Source organism: Equus asinus, chromosome 5 (assembly GCF_041296235.1).
Source record: "Equus asinus isolate D_3611 breed Donkey chromosome 5, EquAss-T2T_v2, whole genome shotgun sequence".
NCBI classification, from domain to species: Eukaryota; Metazoa; Chordata; class Mammalia; order Perissodactyla; family Equidae; genus Equus; species Equus asinus.
In genome coordinates, this window is record NC_091794.1 from 45520896 (window position 1) to 45542926 (window position 22031).

General features: G+C 34.6%; 1 protein-coding gene across 3 annotated transcripts in view; it reads right to left on the reverse strand.

Moving 5' to 3' along the window:
- NAALADL2 (N-acetylated alpha-linked acidic dipeptidase like 2) overlaps window positions 1–22031 on the reverse strand; it is a 1281993-nt gene that overhangs the window by 988286 nt on the left and 271676 nt on the right. For all 3 annotated transcript variants that reach the window (XM_070509419.1, XM_070509420.1, XM_044771090.2), the window contains one exon: window positions 19807–19915. The gene's annotated coding sequence lies outside the window, so the exon portion shown is untranslated. The remainder of the gene's footprint in view (window positions 1–19806; window positions 19916–22031) is intronic.

A 22031-nucleotide genomic window follows, 5' to 3' on the forward strand; every position in this document is an offset into this window, starting at 1 on the left:
AGAGAGTAGAATTTAAATGTTCCCACAAAATAAATAAATAAATAAATATGGTGAGGTGATAGATATGTTAATTAATTAGATGGGATGGGGAGGAATACTTTCACAATATATATTGAATCATCATGATGTACACTTTAAATATCTTACAATTTTAAGTGTAATTATATCTCAATAAATCTGAAATAAATAAATTAGCAAGCACATAAATGAATAAATAAAAGGAGGGGAAAAGGCAGCATAAAAATGACCCACATTTCCTCAAAGCAATCACTCCTTCCAGGATCTGAGCCAAGAATACAGACTATGTGGAACCAGGACAAGCGACCATATTTTTACGTACTATCCTCAATACATAAAATTATGCTCAAACTCTTATATTTGTCTGACAATAAGGATATCTTGTCCTTAGTGAAACTAACCACTAAGCCAGACTTTAGGCTGTCCTCGTTTTGAACTGACATATTTTTTTCTTCACCCCATATTAGCTGTACATCCAGCTAACTGCATCAATAAGTGACTAATTGGTAGGTAGCTGTGTGAGCAATTACCTGATTTGCATGTTAGTGATGTTATATCAAGTGTACTTTCCGCTACAAGCTTTAGAAATTTGGCTCAAAAGTTCAGGAAGTCAAACTGAATCAAAGCCATATCATGCCTTGTTTACAATCACAAATAAAGAGAGCATAAATAAATTACTGATTGTGACGTACTGTCTAAAGTATTCTAAAGATCTCAAAATATCTTCAGATTACACTTTCCATGTATTTTTTAAAAAGAAAAACAAAAGTCAAATGTCAGATTTTGCCAAACACCAAAAGCTTAAACTGTATTTTGTCAGTTCATCTAGCCAACAAAGACAAGTGGCAGTAATCTATCTGTGAAATTACAGAAGCCTGAATAATCATTTCAAGATTTGAATGAAAGAAAAATGACCTGGTACCCTGGGAATGTTACTACAATCACACAGCAACGATCTCCCTCAGCATTTAAATACTGGGCAAATAAAAAGAGAGAGATTCGACTTAACTCCTATTCTTTCTAGCAGGGCATTTGACTTCAAATGGTTTCAAAGGTAAATTTAAGATCTGTTTCACCTATGTGACTCTTATCCGCTCTCTTCCCAATTTACTACCCTCGCCTTTGTTTACGTCCTTCCACAAAACAGGAAGAAAAAAGACAGGAGGATGTGTTTTCATAAGACGCTGAATTACAAATTCTTTTGTTTCAAAAATATGTCCCAGTAGTTTCTCTTTCTCAATATCATTACAGAAGATTTATTTCTGCATGTTAAATGTTAGACTTTTAAACAAAAAATGCTTTTCATGTAACAAAATGACCTCAAAGTCATTTAAAATTATTCAACAGGTGTATATGAAGAAGTCTCAAATAAATTAGAAGGCATGTGGATAGAAACATTATTTTCCCTAGATACATTGTTTTCTGTTATTAAAAATATTTATATACATAGAGAGAGAGAGAGAAATTCAACAGGGCTTTAAAAAACACATGATATTTGTGACTATAGATTTGGAAGGTATAACATTGAACATATTAGACTCAGAGATGTGAAACTTTCAAATATATAAAACATAACATTTACCTGCAAAGAGCAAAAGAGAACAGAGAATTCAAATATAATAGGACCCTCTATATTCTCTCTGTTAGATAAAACATAATGAATATGACCATTTACACATAATCTAAGCAGCTAATGCTTCTAAAATTTGCTTCTAATTTTTCCTAAAATTTCCTTTAATTTACTATCTTTCTAAGACATTAGAAATATATTTATTTCACATTTAGGGCTTTCTTTTAAAATAGGAGCTTACCAGCTTCTAGTTACTATTAAAACTTGCAGGTGTGTTAGTTTTTCTGACTATCATCAACATGAAAAATATCAAACAGCTTTAATTAGATAATCCATAAACAGGGGCTCCATGAAATTTTTCAAATCAGAATAATCAAATTCGGTTATCATTAGAAGGGAGATTGTGCTAACCACTTGAAAACAGATTCTGGTATAGCAACATTTACCTGGAACAATTATTTTCTTTAGAAGTAGAAGGGATTTTAGACAATATGACATGTGAGACTAGGTGTCAGACTGCAGTGTGAACTGCTGTGTAAAAGATTTAGGATCTGAGATTGGAAAGGGGAAGTTATATTTAAAGGGCCCATGAAGAACCCTTGGGTACTATATCAGCTGTATGGGAATCATTAGGAATTAAGAGATCACACACTAGGTTTGCCCAAAAAAGAAATCTTTTTTTTTTCTCTTTTCTCCGTTTACTAGACTTGAACAATCACAAAGAGCAAAAATTGTAAGTAAATAATAATGATAAAAAATAACTAAGACAATTAAATAGAATTCAAAAGAAGCATGCACAATTTAACTAGCTATGATAAAGGAAAATTTATTCTCAAACAGGAATGACTGCCCGTGTTCATAACATTGCCAACCCTAAGTTGTAGCCAAAAATCCATTATAAATGGCTACACACCTAGAAAGCAGCAACAACAGCAGCAAGAGCCTGGCAGAGGCCATCCAGTGCCTGTCCACATGTTAATCCTGTCGCTGTCTTCCTGACAAAGCCCTGTGGCCTGTTTTTGGTAATGTTACACAACTGAGTAATCAAACTCTCCACCACAAATAAATCTGACAACGAATCCCATACCACTAAATCTGAGGCTCACTTATCTGTATTGCCAACAGTGCTTATCACAGTTCCCCAATGAATGAATGAACGATTTTCTGTGTAAGTGAATCCAGCCAATGTATCTGATATTGGCTGACATGGAAAAGTTACCATTAGTTGAGAAAGTTCAACTGTCTTTTCATAGTGCACTGCAGAATCACTATCGCAGCTCCTAGGTGGGAGGGCTTCTTGGCAATCAAGAAGAGAAATGATTGGCAGTGCAGTGCCATGCATAAGCTTCACTGACATGGAGATGTAGGGGAGACATAAGAATGAGAACGCCTATGGGTACTGACTGCAGCTCTTCCGCCATTCTCTGCAGCTTTGCCTGTCAGATAATCAAGTTCCTTGAGTGTAAAACAAAAAGAAAAATATCGCCTGCTCTATCTACTTCACAGGGGGTTGGAGGTTTAAATAAGATGCACTTGAAATGTTATGGTAATTCACAGCATAGGAGAAGAAATATGTTATTAGATTTGGTCTGGCCCTACTTCTAAACTTCTAGTGACAGATCTATTTATTGATAATAAAAATTTACTTTAATTGAAAACCAATCTTTTTTTTTTAAAGATTTTATTTTTTTTTTCCTTTTTCTCCCCAAAGCCCCCCAGTACATAGTTGTATATTCTTCGTTGTGGGTCCTTCTAGTTGTGGCATGTGGGACGCTGCCTCAGTGTGGTTTGATGAGCAGTGCCATGTCTGCGCCCAGGATTCGAACCAACAAAACACTGGGCCCTCTGCAGCGGAGTGCACGAACTTAACCACTCGGTCACGGGGCCAGGTCCTGAAAACTAATCTTTAATGAACCTCTAAATCATCAAAGTGTGTAATACACACAATTCCTGCCTTTATCTTTTGTATATGCCCCTTTTCCAAAAACTAATGAAAAACTTTATGCAGGAAACACAATCATCTTTATAACTGCATCTTTACCAATTAATAAGGCGACACACCATGTTCAAAGCAATCTGGGTGGAAAATGAGAATTCAGCCTCTTAAAAAGCATTGGAAGAATTTGCAGAGGCAAAAAAATTTGCATCTGGATCTTTCATGTAAATTGTGAAAAGGGATACATAATCTTTTCTTCGTATCTAAAAACAAATATGTTTAAAACATCTGAATCATTCCAGACAAACTAACTGAATGCAAATTAACAGCACAGCACTGAGTGCAGCCATTATAAAATAATGCAAATAGTAGACTAATCCCAGCTGCCAAATACACAAATAATTTTGGTAGCATAAATGCAAAACAGATTTTCTAGTTATTTCTTGAGAAACAAATGTTATGTTTTCTACCGACAAGAGAAAAAAGTATGTGGACGAAACTACTTCCATCTTAACTAGATAGAATGTTCGCTAGCATAACTATTTGCACATACATATTTTTCTAAAACCTGTTATAAATTATAGACATACGCATTTCACAGATAAAGAAAACAGTCTGGATACGGTCCAGTAGGAAACAAGCAATTAATCTCATTGTAAAATGGTGTTTGAATTTCTTTCTTTAAACTAAGTGATGCAGCAGCATGAAAAAAGTATGTTTTTTCGTGGTCCAAATAAAAATAAGTTGTTAAACCCATCCTAGACAGATTGAATATTCATCCACATTATAGGACCATTAAGCCATTGAACAATCTGGACAAAATTTGTTATAGATTGTTCAAAATCTGAACAATCTATAACAAAATACCACACACTGGATAACTCATAAACAACAGAAATTCTCACAGTTCTGGAGGCTAGGAACTCCAAGATCAAGGACACAGATTCAGCATCTAGTGAAGACCTGCTTTCTTGTTCATAGACAGCACCTTCTCTGTGTGCCCTCACACGGTGGAAGGGGCAAGCTAGCTTTCTGGGGTCTCTTTTACAAGGGCACTAATTCCAATCATGAGAGCTCCACCCTCATGACCTAGTCATCCCCAAAGGTCCCACCTCCTAATACCATCACCTTAGGGGTTAGGATTTCAATGCATGAATTTTAGGGGGACACAAACATTCAGCCTATAGCTGTCTTCATAGTTTAAGCAAGGACTGGATGAGCACGAAGCTATGTTCCTGGACAGGCTTCCTTCTGCTACCAAGCAGCTGATTATAAGGCAAAAGGCTACTTATCACAAAGGCAAGTCTAAAGCAAAACTGAGAAAGAGGGAATTTTTGTCTTCTAGGCCTGAGGTGCCCGTTTTTCAGGTACTTATTCTGTGTCCAGGTCCTACCCTCAAGTGCTCTTGCTATATGTCCTTCACCCACTCTATCAACGTTTACCCTTGGAATATTGCTGATGACTTCTTATTCCAAGGATGTGAACGACAGACAGGAGAGGAGAAAGTTCATTGAGCATCTACTATGTCTCTGACTCTATATTGGTTTCATATGTTATTCCATTAATTACTCTGAAGGTAATTAATGACGGTGAGAAAGTGTTGATGCAAGGATCCAAGTGTATGACCTTCATTGTCTTTCACTAAATCATGCTGCCTCCTTGAAAAGATAAAATATATTACACCCTGTGGAGATTTGTGTTTCATCAAGAGGGAAAGCAAGAATTCTAAAATGTGCAGCTGAGGCATTCGGTTGTCTCCTTTGGAGGACTGACAGGAGCCACGACAGGGGGCCTTGCCAGTCCCTGCTGTCACTTGTTGAGAGTCTTAAGGCAAATGGTTGGCACCGTCAGGGCCAGACTGTAGACCTCTGCTTCCTGCAGCTACAAAGAATAACGATAGTAACTTATCAGGCTCTTACATGCCTTTTCCCCCCTTGCTAAATTTAAAGAAGTTTCAATTTCTGAAAAAAAAAAAAATCAATTGCTGTGCTGATTCTTCCAGTATTTTGCTAACAATTCATCATTCAAACTAGATGTCTGGCTATCCTCACATATGTTATCTCTCCTTTCACCCCAGGCCAACCTTGAGGAAAATCATAGCATCTCTTTTGGTTTCCCAAAAATATAGTGAGATAAGAAAGTGAACAACTCGGATGCGATAGACTGATACTTCCAGATGCTCCTAAGTCATATCTATCTGCCAAAGTCTCTCTGGCTAAGTATCTAAGCAGAGTACTTCTTCACCATCACCCATCCCCTCAGTTATGCCCCAGCCTTGCTTAATGGCTGCCTCAGCCATGGTATTCCTGCACTTAGTGTCACTGACACCACCTATCCAAAATCTTGTAGCTATTTTTACACAAAACAAATGGGCTTTGCCTTAATTTCTCCAGATTTGAACACTTAAATACAAGCACTTTGCAAGCAAGGTGATCTTCAAGTAGTGGGACTTCTGCTCCTTAGGAAAGGCAGTTGACCAAAAGCAACAAGAGTAAGAACAATGTTCTGTTGTCTTCAAGGAGTTCAGAGTCTAATGAAGAAAGAGAGATATGTACATAGACAATTATTTTGTGAAAAATGCTAAAACAGAAATACTTTGGAGGTACAATAGCAACACAGAGAAGACAGTTCTTTTTTTTTCTGTTTGGGGGTGTCAGGAAATACATTGAAGGAACTGTTAGGAATCTTGAAAATTAGGAGACAGGAGTTTTCCAAGTAAGCAAGGTTGAGAAGGGGGCTCTAAGAAGAAAGAAGAACACGGGCAAAGGCAAGGAGACCTGAGATGTCAGCGCATGTCTGAGAACAAACAGCTCACTGTGGCTGTGACATCAGGATTCAGAACAAATCTAACACTGCAGTACCAGCTTTGTTTCAAAATTCACCTACTTCTCTGCTCTCGTGTACCAGCTTCTCCCTCAGTGCAAAGCACTGCTCTATCTTCCCATGACAGAAGACTGTGCTGGCTGCATATACATGAGCACAAAAGAATAGGATTAATTTAATAGTTTCATCTTAATTCTGCTCTGAGGTTTCCCAGTTTAACTAAATAACTTTAATGCACTTTGGCACCATGCTTTTGACAAACTTTCTTAAAAAGCCATTATAAAAATAGTGATTTTGCTAAAGAGTGTGCATAGCAAAAATCATTATTCCAGTAGATGGAGCAGAGGTGACATCAGAGTAGCTGAACGTTGCCTGGCCCAGAATATATAGCATAAGTCCAGACACTCAGCAGAGCTGCGAAATGAAAAAAGCACATTTGAGAGCAAAGACTGAACATTACTGAATACTGCTTGGCTAATCACCTAATTTGGACTTAGAAAATTTCACATCCTATTCAGACTGAAGGGGAAAACAACCTCAGGCAAATACCAAAACGATTCCTTAAAGAAACATTTATATTTTAGAACCAGAAAGCTGTAATTTTGATTTGTTTAAAAGTCTCACTGCGGTGCTTCACAATTGTTCTACGTAACACAGACAAGGCTAAAATCCTCAGCAGAGCCGCTGAATGCATGGCTACTTCAATCTCCTGCTGAGGGTAATGTGTGTGTTTCTTCACTCCCAGACCGTTCATGAATCGTGTGATTGCCTGATATGGAATTATTAAGAAATAGATCAATAAACACAGCAGGCTACAGGCTTAAAACCTCTGCCTCCACGACGGACCCATGAACAAAGTTACTGCTTAGAAATTGTGACAGCATAAAGCTGGCCCTGCAGATCCATATTTAGGGACATATTAGCGAGTGGAATTACAGATGTTAAAAGATAACTAGGGAGAAGCAGATACTGTGATTAGAAATTCTAAATATTATATATCAGGTAAATGTCTTAAATCTGATTAAATTCCTTAAGGATGATTGAAATCAAGGATGAACTATTCAATTTGTAGTGTTATAAACTAAGTACTATAAGGAATAATTTTTAATAGTCATTGGAAATAGGAAATATATGCTGTTTGTCTCAAACACCTACCACGTGCCTTGCTCTGTTAAACTCTTTGGCAATATGCAGAACTGGATTATCCAAAGGCAGACCGTATATGTGCTTAAGACACAAGCAAAGAAGAGGTGGCTAAAATTTTTTATTAAAGAATATATTTGGTATCTCACAAAAATGTATCAAAGTTATCATCAGAAGAAAAACAAAACTTTGTTGGGTCTTAATTTCACCATATTTCTGTCCTAATACAAGCTTTCATTAGCCACACACTCAAAACAATCTTAATTCAATGATTAAGGCTATGAATTAAGTTAAACTTTACCTCTGCCACAATCTAGGTATATAAATTTGGAAGAGACGCTTACCCTTTCTTACTCTCAGTTTCCTTATTGCAAAATGAAGATAATAAAACCTCTCACAAAGAATGGTAGTAAGGAAGTGTGTCATATCCCTTGAATGGGACAGGACTGAAAGAAATATTTTAAAACACAGTATTAGGTGTTAATCCCAAAGCAAGCTGTTCTAATGATATTCATGTTTTAACCCCAAACCATTTTGAAGTATATCTTAATGTTAAGCCATCAAATCAAAATTTCTAATCTTAAAAAATAGCTCTGTAATTTTGTACATGTGGAAACATGCTGTTCTCATTTCATATTTTGTCATTCTTCATCCACACAGGAATCATGAATTTCCAAGAATTTACATAAGTATATTAAGTGATAATTTCTGAATTGGAAACAAAATATTTTCATTACATTTTATAAACTCACAACACTTTTCACTGTACCTCTGATAGGCTTCTTGATATGAATTTTAAAAACATTTTAAAGATATATGTATCTTTAAAGAAAATATAAAAAAACCCTATTTTCCAAATATTTCCTATCTCCCATTACAATCACTACCATGGCACAAACCATTATCTTTTTAGTACTTTGAAAAAGACACAATAGTTAGCAGAAGCTTCCATAAATAAAATAGAATGTGACTGTCTCAGTCAGCTCAGGCCGCCATAACAAAATACCACAGACTGAGTGGCTTAAACAACAGGAATTGATTCCGCACAGTTCTGGAGACTAGAGGCCTAAAATGAGGGTGCCAGCAGGGTCCCTGTCTGGTTAGAGCTCTCTCCTTGGTTTGCAGATGACAACATTCTTGCTGTGTCCTCACATGGCCTTTCCTTGGTGCGTGGTATGTAAGAGTGTAGAGAGAAAAAGAGAGAGAGGAAACAAGTTCTCTGGTGTGTCTTCTTATAAGGGAACTAATCCTATTTTGAGAGTCTCATCTCATGGCCTGATCTAAACCTAATTATTTTCCAAGAGCCCCATCCACAAACACCATGATATTGGGAGTTAAGGCTTCAATTTATAAATTTGTGGGGAAGACAATTCAGTCAATAGCAGTCACTTTGCTGGAACAGACAAAGTTTGACCAGTGGCTAGGAGAGGAGATGTGTAAACAATTCTAAACTTTCATACACACACGCACGCGCACACACACACACCTTTCAATCCTGCCATCCATTCCTTCTTTGCATCTCTAAAGGCCAGAGGTTACACAGCTATTCAGTCCCTCAGAGCACTCCTACTTCTTATAAAAAGTGTGATCTCACGATGCAATACTTGCCTCTTTCTCCATAGATTAAAAGAATTAAAACTATAAATCTAAAACTTCGAAACAATTTTAAAGATTATAAAGGGGAGTTGGACTGAAAAATCACATAGTCATTTAAGGGGATCAATAAGAAAGTAAATTTCTTAGCAAGTTATTGGAAATACATACATACACAAAACACATACACACATACATCACAAGTCTTATACTCATGGAAAAAGTTAATATCAGAGTATACACTATTAAATCTGTAAAGAAGCCTTCTGTGATCTGGCTCAGTTTAATCTATCTCATTCAAATTACTTTCTCCAGCAAAACATGCCATGCTGTTTTATGCCTCTCTGTATAACTACCTTTTTCGTATGAACTATGTAACTCTCATTCCTCTGCAAAACGTAGTTCTTAAAAGTTAAACACATTGCTCAGGGAACAATTATTATTCTTAAGTATTATATCCATTAAAAAGAATAAACAAAAATAAATTAAAAATCGACTTGAAGAGTTAGAAAAGGAAGGTAAAATTACACTGATGCAAAACAGAACAAATTAACAAAGAAAAAAGCAGATAATAAGAAAACATAGTAGAATTAAATTAAATAAAGCTGGTGATTTGAAAGGAAAAACTCATTGGTGAGCCTAACTTTAAAAAAAAAGAAAGCTGAAATGCACAAAAATAAATGATAAATGGTAAAAAAAATAACCACGGTCAGAATAAATTTAAAAGAATCATAATAGACTATGTTGCTAAACACTATGCAAATACATTTGAAAATCTAGATAAGATGGATAATTTTCTAAGAAAATATAATTTGCCAAAATTGACTTCAGAAAAGAGAAAATCTAAAGAATGATTTACATAGAAGAAATGGAGAAATTTGTCAGTACATAATCCAAAAGCAGCAGTCCCAGATGATTTCATGGAGAGATGTATTTAAATCTTTAAATTGAAACAATTTAAAAGATTTTAAAATCTCTCTAGAGCATAGTTTAAGGGAGTAAACTTCCTGGTCCACCAAAGATGGCATATACACACAAGAACTCTCAAGTCAATATCACCTATGAATATCAAAGCAAAAATGTGAAATCAAGGGGCTGGCCCCGTGGCCGAGTGGTTAAGTTCGCGGGCTCCGCTGCAGGTGGCCCAGTGTTTCATTGGTTCGAGTCCTGGGCGCGGACATGGCACCGCTCATCAACCCACGCTGAGGCAGCATCCCACATACCACAACTAGAAGGACCCACAACAAAGAATATACAACTATGTACCGGGGGGGCTTTGGGGAGAAAAAGGAAAAAATAAAATCTTTAAAAAAAAAAAAATGTGAAATCAAATACTGTTAGCAAACATAATCCAGGTGTACACAAAAATAATCATACATCATGACCAAGTGAGGTTAATTCCAAGAATTTTTAATATTAGGAAATCTATTAATAAATTTTTACAATACTATTAATGGTGCTCAGAAAAATATTTTATTCTCTTCATATATGCTGAAAAGCTACTTGTCAAAATTCAATAACCATTTTAGATTAAACTACTCAAAAAAATAGAACTAGATAACAATTTCCTTTATATGATATAATATGTCTAACTTAGCCCAAAAGCCACTATCATGCTTAATGGGCAACACTAGAAGCATTAACAACAAAATCAGAAACAAGACAAAAGCCCACTATCATCAGTACTACTTAACAGGGCACTGAAGATACCAGCCAGAAAAATTAAACAGGAAAATTAAGTTCTAGATATATATTTTGGAAAGGAAGTGGTAAAACTATTGCTAACCGCAGACAACATAAAAATATAATCGTTATGTGTAGAATATCCAAGAGAATCAACTGGCTTTTGGCATATACAGTTGACTGGAATTAAACATACTGGAGGAAAAAAGGTTTTGAAGAGTTGTATTTGCAAAGGGACTGTAACTAGTTGAGACATGTAAGAGACCTCTAAGCTTCCAATTTTTTATTGGAAGGAAGCAAGTTGAGAAAGCTTCTCAGACACCAATAAATGGATACTTCCCAAAGCTTTCTTTATATAACTATGGAAGATAATGGAAATGGAAGATCCAGAGGGTAAAGCCAAAATCCATGGAGCTCAACAATTGGGGAGCTATACCCAAAGAGCAGAACCAGGACCTAATTCAAGGTAATTTTCTTACCCTCAGAGCAGTAGGGTGGCAATATTTACCCAGATGCATTTCAGAATTGCTAAGGACCTCTGACTGCCATATGGTGCCTATTCTTTTCTTTTTCAAATGGCAGTGATTATTGCCAGGGAAGACAGAATAAAAGATAGTATTTATATGGTGCAAGTATATTCATAAAGATGCATATGAAACTAATAACAGTAATTACTGCTTTAGCCAGAGTGGAAACTGGAAAAACTGGGGACAAGGTAGAAAGGAGACAGACTTTTCTCTGTACATCTTCTCATATTTATAACTTTTGGAACCACGGAAGGCATTCTATATTCAGAAAATAAAATAAAAAATGAAAAAGAATTTAAAATATATCCTAGGTCTTAGTGAAATACTGGAAAAAGGGTGAAGCAAAAGATATGTAATATGATGTTTCCTATGTTTCTGGTTTGATCAATTTAGTACAATATGCCAGGGTAGAAAATATATTGTAAGCATCTACATGAGAAATGAGAGTATGTTTTAGGTATATTGAGTACCAGTTATATCTAAAGCTATCCACTGGTCTTAGAGTGACAAACGATTCAGGTTTGAACACTAAAATTCCCACATCCCAGGAAACCCCTCCTTGAGATACAAATTATCCTGGTTTTTAGCAATGGGTACAGAAGGTTAGGGGAAAAGTACAAAACCCACACGGCAGTCCAAAAAATTGAGGCCAAAAGTAACACTCTACATATTTAGTCTGAAATGGATATGGATGGATTACCCTCTTCCAGTAATTACCGTCACTGGTTTTTCCTTAACCACCGATGTTGGCAACTGTGATTTATAGTTCATAATAATGGAACATCCATTGTTGCAACACTCTGAGTGATGTGACTCATGTGTGCAAACTAACTGCACTGCAATCATGAGCATCAACGGTCATCTTTGACTGTGGATTAACTGTGTGCTTTGTATTGAGGTAATGCTAGTTCAATTTTAACATTGTGAATACTGTGACCATGTTTTCTAAGAGTTCAGATAATGAAATGAGAATGATTATAATACAATGCCAGCATAACCTGGACAACTGTATTATTTTAATGACAGGTAGAAAGACACATACAGTTGGCTTAGGGAGGTTAAGTAACCAAAACAGTATTCTACACAATAGGCAAACAGGAATTTGGGATCAGGCATGGTGGAAAAACAGATGTGAAAGGGCAAAGGGAAACTAAATTTTATAAGTCCTAGGTGAAATAGGCAAGCACTTCTAAATCAGTCAAATGTTTTTTTCATCTCCCCTAAAGACCCCAATACTCAGTTGGAAATAGTCATTGTATTACCTTGTAGACATACCGCAAGAATAAACGCACATCCTACCATCCACTGATTAGTCTATAAAAATGAACAAAGTTACATTTCCTGATTCAGAGGTTGTAATCATGTAGGCAAACGAAAGGAGAAATTTTGATAATAGATGTGTTGGCCTATTACAGTATAGACTTGATTTAGTCAGACCTTATTAAAAATCATGCTTTTTACAGCACAAGTGATTCATTGAATCACAGGAACAATGAAAACAAAAAGTTTCCTCTAGTTCTTAGGTGCTTTGATTTGAAAAATGGAGTTTCAAATCATCTTCTATATGTAAATATTATGAAACCACAGAAAATAAAAAACAAAGAATGTTGATATCTTGTCCAAATAAAAACTACTTTGCTCAGTTAGTTTCCTATTGCTGCTGTAATTAATTAAAAATGGAGTGGTTAAAAACAGCACAAATTTATTATCTTACAGTTCTGGAGGTCACGGGTTTCACTGGGTTAAAATCAAGGCATTAGGGCTAAAGATCAAGGTTCTAGCAGGGCTGAGTTCCTTTCTAGAGGCTCTGTGGGAGAAGCTCTTGATTTTTCCATCTTCTAGAGGAACTTCCATTCCTTGCCTGGTGGCCTCCTCTCATTTTCAAAGCTGTGAATGGCTGATTGAGTTTCATACATAGCATCACTCTGACACTGACACTTCTGTCTCCCTCTTCCAAATTTAAGGGCTCCTGTAATTACATTGGGCCCACTAGGATGATCAAGGATAGTCTTCCTGTCTTAAAGCCAGTTGATTAGTAACCTTAATTTCATCTGATACCTAAATCCCCCTTGGTCAAGTAACATAACACATTCCCAAATTCTAGGGATTAGGACATGAACATCTTGATGATTTTGGACTTTATAGAAATGGAAAAATATATCTTCCTCAGACATGTGCCTACAGGATGGCAAGCATTGTCATTGGCATAGAAAGATGTTAAAATCTTGGCTTGCCATAAATTTTGTCAAATATGGAACAAGAATAATGTTCTTCTCTAATTTGGGTATACATTGAGGATGAGAATGAAGGAAAGGATTAAAATAAAATAAAATAGACATTTATGTGCTGTTTCTCTAAATCCGTTTGATGAGCTCTCAGTGACCATAAAGAATCTAGAAAAAAATGAACTGACTGCACCTGAACCGTTTGATGTTTAGGTTGAGACAAAAACTCACACAAATTACTTCAAAACTCCAAAAAATATCAGCAGAAAAGGATAGCCAAGTTAAAGAAGATTTCCTCATTTCTTTACTAAAACTGTAATTTATTTGGAATCCAATTTTGATTTTACAAATTCAAATTATTTCTGTACTTTAAAACCATTATCCCCAAGAATGACAAGTTTAACTTATGGGATCATACAATGTGCTCTGAAGTTTTAAAAATGATGCATATTTTAGACAGGGATAGCTTACATGGTACATTTTTAGAAGAAAAGACCTGGTTGGCAGTTGGTCTACCAAACAAGCCTGTAGATACAAAGTGGATAGACAGATCTGGAATCTAATTCTAACAAATTTAAATACTTACCACTGCTAGGAAGTAAGATCCTAAGTAATCAAATGATTTTATTGAGAGATGTTAGCTTGATGTCATCACATTGGGCTGATACCCGCAATTAGTGTCATGAGGGCTTGATAAGAGCAGAGCTTCAAATCAAAGCAAATTTTACACGTGCCTATACTTAGTTTTACTTTACTTAAAAGAAAAGAATAATGACCTAAAGACTACAGACAGTTTAGAGAAGTGTTATTGGAAAAGGAAATAGAAAGACTAAAAATACCCTACTGTATCATGGGACAGAAAGAAACACACCACTGCTATTTTATACTAAATATAAGAAATATCTTTTACTTAGTTCTTAATTCTCCATTTGTAATCTCAAATTTATTTATCTTAAAAATTGACCATAATGTAGTCTACAAAATTTAAATATCCAATAAAATTCCAAAAAAATTGTTAAAATAAATTGCTGTATCAGAGGACAGAATGAAGCATTATAAAAACACTGTTATATTTTTATACATATTATTTGTCTAAGTAGTCCTATTAATTACTACTAGTTGACACTTTTATTCTACTGCTATTTTGTTTAAATAATAGCAATTATGTAACAGAAAAGTAAATAATAAGGAATCAGATATAATTTCATATAAATACCTATTGTACATACTGTGATGTTAAAATAACACACATGCATATAATTGTTATATGTTATGTTAAGTTATGTTATGTTATATTGGTTTTTGTGGACTGGCATGGTATGACTGTGTCCCAGGTTGGCTCTCTGAAAAGTTGATCACCCTAGTCCTTGTATTGGTAGCCAAAGAGATTGATCTGGGCTAGAAATAAGGATTTGGGAGTTAAAAAAATCACGCCCACCTTTGTGCTACTTTTTACATGCTCACATTACGATATCACAAGATATCATAGTTATTTGTATTCCCCTAAACAGTGAACATTCTGAGAGAAAGTACTATAGCATAATTACCTTTGTTCCTCCAGTACTTGATATAGTGTCTGTTATATAATAGGCTCACTATAGATATTTTATGAAATTGTCTCTGAAAAATTTTAAAGAGTATTTATTAAAATATTAACATGTACATATGGTGGAAGTATTTTACATCAAAAAGTAAGAATAGTAAGACAATGAGTTTTATAGCAGTACAGACAAACTTTGATTTAAAAGGTGAACGTTCAGCTTGGAAAAAAAATCAATGTAGAAATAGTTTTCTTGGAAAGACAAATATGAAAAGGTGTTTCAAAGATAAGAAAGCACTTCATATACTCAGAAATATGAAATTCATACCATGTAAGTTAACAAGAGACCATATGTCAAATTTGCAAGGAAACGTTGCAAAACTATTTCAGTTATATAAGGAAATGAAGCCACTTGTGTAAAGATAATTTTCAGCATCAAGTATTAAAAGAATTGCTGACAAACTGATTAATATGGTTAAAAGTTGCTATCTTTGAAATTTATATCAAAAACTATAGACAAAAAGCTTCAAAAAACTTATGAAATTAGGCAAGAAATATGTACCAATTGATTTCTCTATGTAAAGCTAGAAAGTTAATTAGTTGGGGTTCTTCTCCTTTACACTATCACTTAGCTCTGAATGACTGACTTTTTATTCCCTATATGAATATTTTTCTTTTATTACTTTAGAAAGGAAACTATTTCAAGTTTGTCTTCTGAGAGAAATACAACATTCTTAAAACAAAACATAAAAAGTAATTTAATATAATTTCAGCTTCAAGGATAGAGTCTAATAATACAAAAATTACCATTTCTACCAGAAATAATAAAAAGCAATTTATATATTTATTGTATTTAAATTACTTTTATGGATTTTTTATTAGTGAAGTGTATGATATAGCTCAACCCAAAAATATTTCAATGATTTTATTAAAATGTATTTTAAAAGAAATAGACTATGAGTCTTTTCCTAAGAAAGCTAACCTCATGCTGATTAGTTTAACTAGGAAAGCATTATTTAGATGAGATTACATTGGGCGTGGGGACATACTTAAGGACAGATGAAAAATACCTCAAGACTTTGGCCAACAGAGCTCTTCTCTATTTCTCCCTTGTACTCTACTTAAATCCAGTGGGTTAGAAATGCATACATCCTGAGTGTTCTAAGGCTGTTTATGACATTAGGTTTTATTTTTCCATTGAATTGTTGCTGTTAGATCATTTAACTGTCTAATTTTTTTTTTATTAGCCTTGTACCCTTGAGCAAAGTCTGCCTCTTAAGGAAAATGAAATAACAGAGAGTAAATTCTTGGACAAATCACATTTATTAAACAGTCCAGTGAGAACTTTCTCGAGAAAAATAAAAATTGTGATAATTGCATCTACTTTGATTTAAAGAGACCCAGGAAGGTCTCTTTAAATGTGACAAACCTTGAGCAGCATAAAATGCCTTTAACAGGCACCAGCATCCAGCCACTCACTAATAAGTGATTCCTAATTACTTTTGTAGTTTGTCACTGTTCAACGCAATCAAATCTAATTGACCAGAAAATTTTGGTTAGATTATACTAAACTATGGTTAAATTTTTACTGTTATTATTCTGGTTTCTTTGTGAACATCTCAACTTTACTGCATCGTTAAACCTTAAATTAGATTTTGATAATAAGAATATTTTGTAAAATTTTTCAAACAACTGCAATATTCACACAGGAACTACAGTATTCTTAAATCCACTGTCATGTCTTTTTCAAACCTCAATTCATACTCATTCTTTCTGGATTATTAAAAACAATGGCACTTTGAATTTAATTAAACAGTTCCTGTCAAGACCACGACTAATAAATGTCAAATGCTAAAGGTGAACTTATGTTAAGTGCGTGCGTATCAGACCATCTTTCATAGCATGAAAGGAATTCAAGCCTGGGGGCTCTTAGTTGCAGAAACACTGATGAGGTGTACGTACAAGAAAGGTGGCAATTTCTAAACTGAGGTACTTAACCTCGGTTTAGAAGCTTGCATTATTTTATTTTCATGTTGGGAATCAGTGAGCTGAACAATGGATTAGACATTTCTGTCAGTAATTCTGTAGGCCTAGAAAGATAATAAAGAAACAGTTGTTTGTTGTTTAAATGTCTACCTTGTCCATATACTCTGTGTTACCAAAGCATTGAAGACAAACATATATTAATTTATTTCTTAAAGAAAATCCTTAATCACACCGGTAATTTTTTTTTTACAAAATGCCTCTATAAAACAAGAAAGTAGGGTATAAGATAGCATCATTAGAAAGCCTCCCAGTACGGCTTATTTTAAATTATATCAGCCAACATTTTCACATACATGTTTATACGTTTTCTACAATATGTGAAGCCTTCAGAGGATGTCATGGATGTTTGAAAAAAAAAGCTCAGATGTTTTGTAAATGTCACATGCTGTGGGTCAGTCAAGGAACAGATCTAACTAGTTCTGATCAGTTTGAGCATTAACATCCAAGTACTTCAGTTTTGACTTGGCTATCAAAGAAATGGACAGCAAATACTTAAAATCATTACATATCTGGACTATAACATCTAATGCAAAAGCCTTTTAAAACATTATTTGGGGATTATATATCTTAAGGCAGCAACAGTTTCTACTAACACATGAGAAAATTACCTGAAAGATATAGCACGCCTCACACAATACACTTATCCTCAAAATTGATCGTACCTGAAGTAACTTGAATTTGCTACAAATGCACATGATCATGAAACAAAAAGCCATAGAAGTACTAAAGAAGGAAGCTATTGGAAGCTACCAACTAAAGACACAAAAATTCCAGGTCATTCTAATTCTCCTTTTATCAGTGAGATAACACATGTGGCTCCCTACGGTCATAGGGTCAATTTTCTTGTAGACATAAATTCTGATTTAAATTGAGCCAAAGGGAATAGATAAGACCCCCAGAGTGTATTGACTTGGCCCACATCCCATCTTCCACTAGGCTTGTTGCTTAATTGCCATTAGCAACTGATAAAATGTACTTATTTTCTCAGCTAAAATATAGGTTTGAAAGGCAGTAAAAGGTGATAAAAAGAAATAAATATATGTCATTGCTATAAAAAGGAAAATTAAAAAAAGCAAAAACTGATTGAGCTAGAAAATTGTTAGAAAACATCCTTATTTAAACTACCACTTTCATTTTTTCTATATAAAATAACATTTGTGTTAAAATATTAATCAAAAGAAACCAGAACTTTTAAGTACTTCTTAAAGAATCATGAAACTAGTCCCAAAAAAGTGGTATAACTCTCCTTTAGCTGTTCACATGATTTTTTAATGAAAATATCCAATAAGAGAGAAGATGCTAACCAGAAATTTACAGGCTAAGTTTTATTCTTAGATTATAGTACTAGACTCAAAATTCTCATTCCAGGTCAGTTAATGAAAAAAAAAAATCTCACAAAAAAATATTAAATTGATGAATCATTTAAGTATTTTATGGTCAAAAAATCACTTTTCCCTAATTCTACTTCTAATTCAAAGGGAAATTCAAACCACAAACTTTTTATTTTATACTTATTTATTTTTAATATGTAAAAAGGAACACATATACAGCTCAACACATGCTAGGCAATATTATAAGTGTCTCACACAGTAATAAAATTTTACAACCATATATTGAGTTGGAAATGACCTTAGAATTTATTCAATCCAATGGCCAAGTTCAATCCTTCTCCTATTTCCCCCTTCCCCACTCCACACAATTTACTTCTTTGTCCAGCTTTAAAATGCTTGAATCTACATGGCTTTAGAAGGGGCACAGTCTCTTCCCCCATATGCCCTCAATTCCTTATTGTCTCACACCCAGCCACTTCATATGCTTGCATAATATGCCTGATCTTCAAGGCATATGAATTTGTCAGCCTTCCCTGACTTATTCTAACCCCTTCAATTCAGAACCAAGGGAATACTCTAAAGGTTAACTGATTTATCTAGGTTCCTCAAGTATGTTGTTGGCCATGCTGGGCCCGCTCAAATTTCCAAGTTCTTGGTTCTGTGCTATCTCTTGGTCCTTTGCAGCATCCATGCCACATAAAGTTTTATACCTAGTAAGCCTGAACCAGCATTTAAACTTTGACTGCAGCTAGTGCTCTACAAAAAAAAGTATTTCAATCAGACATTGGGATCAGCTCCTCAAAACAGGAGTGTTCCAGGGAGAACTATAAACTCTCTTTGGGATGTGTCTTCAAACTCTAATGCCTAAATGAAAGTTCACAGTTTACGTGTGGCCATATACCGACACGTGTTCCAAAAGATGAACAAACCTGTATAAATTTGGAGTAAATAAGCAATGCAAAGCTATGCTGTGTCATGACACAAACTGCATTGTTGTTGTCATTTTTAAATAAAACCAGTAGGCCAACCTAAACCAAAAAAAATGAGACTAATTTGATCACTTAAAAAAAATTTACAATTGTATAAAAATAATTGATACCACAAAGGCAAGGAAATTGTACCAATTTCAAGAGCCACACAGAAATTAAAATATTTAGATAACACTATCCAAAGAAAATGGGCTCAAGTCCATAAAATAAAAAAATGAATAGAAATTGGAATATATAAGACTGCCATAGAATAATGCTCGCATTCTTCTTTTTTCCAAAATTAGCAGCTATTGGGACATGATAGAGGTACGCCAAGTCATCTTATTAAAAGTTGATTCAAGAGTAAAAGTCTTAGATTCTAATGAAAGTAATTAGGTCTTACTTCAACTGAATGATCCTAGTGCAACCAGAGGGTCTTTGCAGGTTACAGGAATCTGACAAGCTGAACCCACGGCTCTTCATGCAGGTGCCTACCAGTCAAAGCTCATTTCCTGTTCATAAATCAAAAAACAGAGGTGATCAATTTAAATTGGGAGCTGTATTAGATAATTCATCAGTTGGCTCCTGAATTTTATTCTTTAGTTAATGCTTTTAAGAGTTACTCTATCAGTTCTTTTTATTGTAAGTAGCCTGAAATTCTTCATTCTTTTTTGGAAGTCAAGAATGTATTGATATTTTTTTAAAGCACCGCATTTTACTTCAAGGACAAACGTATACACAAACACATAAACTTCTCTCTTGCCCTCATTTTTACACATGTTTACATTTATGCCTTAATTTAGCCATCCTAAATGGCATACTTACTTTGTGCCATGCACTACTAAACACAAGGAAGGATAAAGCAGAAGACGCATAAGTGGACACAAAGTAACTTACCATCTCCTTGGGGAGGAAGTGTTAACTCAAGGAAGAAATGTGTAGTAGAAAGAGCACATCTAGGACTGAAAGCTTGGCTCTGCCATTGAACACCTGTGTCACCATGGTAATTTATGTAACTCTTTAAATATGAATTTCTTCACTTTAAAATTAGGATGAAAATAGGTAACTTGAAGAACTATTGTGAGAATTAGAGACATTGTATATAATATGCCTACCACCTTGTATTGACTGATATTAGTATATAGTATTTTAGGACATTGACAGTCTTTTCCTATTATTTTAGATCTGCTAATGCCAAGATTGGTCATTCTATATTTCATATTTATAGGCTATGATATTAAGTAATAACATCATAATTATAGAGCTTCATACTTTTACTTCCCGTCTTTATTTTTATATTTTACCTTTGAGATATCTGGAAATTGTATGATGTTTTTATCCTCCTTTTGAAATTATGCACCCCAAATAAGGGTGCATTATTTTCTTCAATCAAGGTCAACTTTCAGTATTGCACAAGCTTGTGACTAGGGAAAATAATCTTGCCTCTCTGTTAGGTTAGTTTGCTTTCTCTTTGCTCTCCTAATTTTTTCTTCCTCATTTCAAAATCTCACATCTCCCTTAAGCTTTGCATAATAGGAAATTGTGTCATGAAGTACTCCACTACCAAAATACAGAGTACAATAATATTTCTGAATTTTTATCTTAAATCCCTTCTTTCAGGAAAAATTCCTGAAGGTAGATCCTGTAGATTCATCCAATTTTGAAGTCGCATCCAACTTTTCTTTCTTTTCTCAAGAATTTCAGAGCTTCCTCATAAGAGCAACCTGACTTAGTTAATACACAAATGATAAGCTTTCTGGACCCACTTATTATCAAATAAAGTCCTTGGTTCAAGATTAGTGACATTACATCATCAGTATAGACACACACACATGCACACACACACACACAGTTCAGGATATTTTAGAATATTTCATTTGTGGGGAATAAAAAGGATGTGAAAGGAGAAGGATTGAAGGTCACTACTCAATTCTCAACTTTTATTTAAAAGTGCCTCGAGATAACATTCATGGGTAAAGTTATGCAAGAAATCAATTATTGTCTTAGTACAAATGTAGACTTCTGCTTTCCCTCAACATTGAAAATGAAGAAGGAGCCATAACAAAAATGGTATAGGTATGCTCCCAAAAGACTTAAGTCTTCACGCTACAAACCACAAGAAACCTGAGTCACACAGAACTTTCCTCCTAATCTTTCTTTTAGTATGTAACTGGATAAAAATGGCATGCTTCCATCTGCATCTCTGCATTTGATTAAGAAATCAAACAGTATAGATTGGGTTAGATAGCTGAAAAGTCATATGTCATCTTGTCTAACATAATGCCTTTAAGCAATCCTCGCTTTTTCTAATCACAAATTCAAGATTCTATTTACTAAATGGAATGTACTCTAGTTTCATGTATTGAAATGCATTATTTAAGATGTGATTTTCTTAGGGAAACTTGCCTAAATAGTTACTTCCTTGTGGACCTTTCAAGAATTACCTAAAGTTGGAATACTGGACCCACAAAGAAGCTTGGAGATTATCTCATTCAAATATACAAACACCTACAAATCAGCCTCCACTAGATGTTTTATTTGATAATAAATTCCATTCAGACTCTATATCCAATGTTTTAGAATACCCAAATCCAAAATCTCAGAAATTAAAATCCCCACTTGTCCATG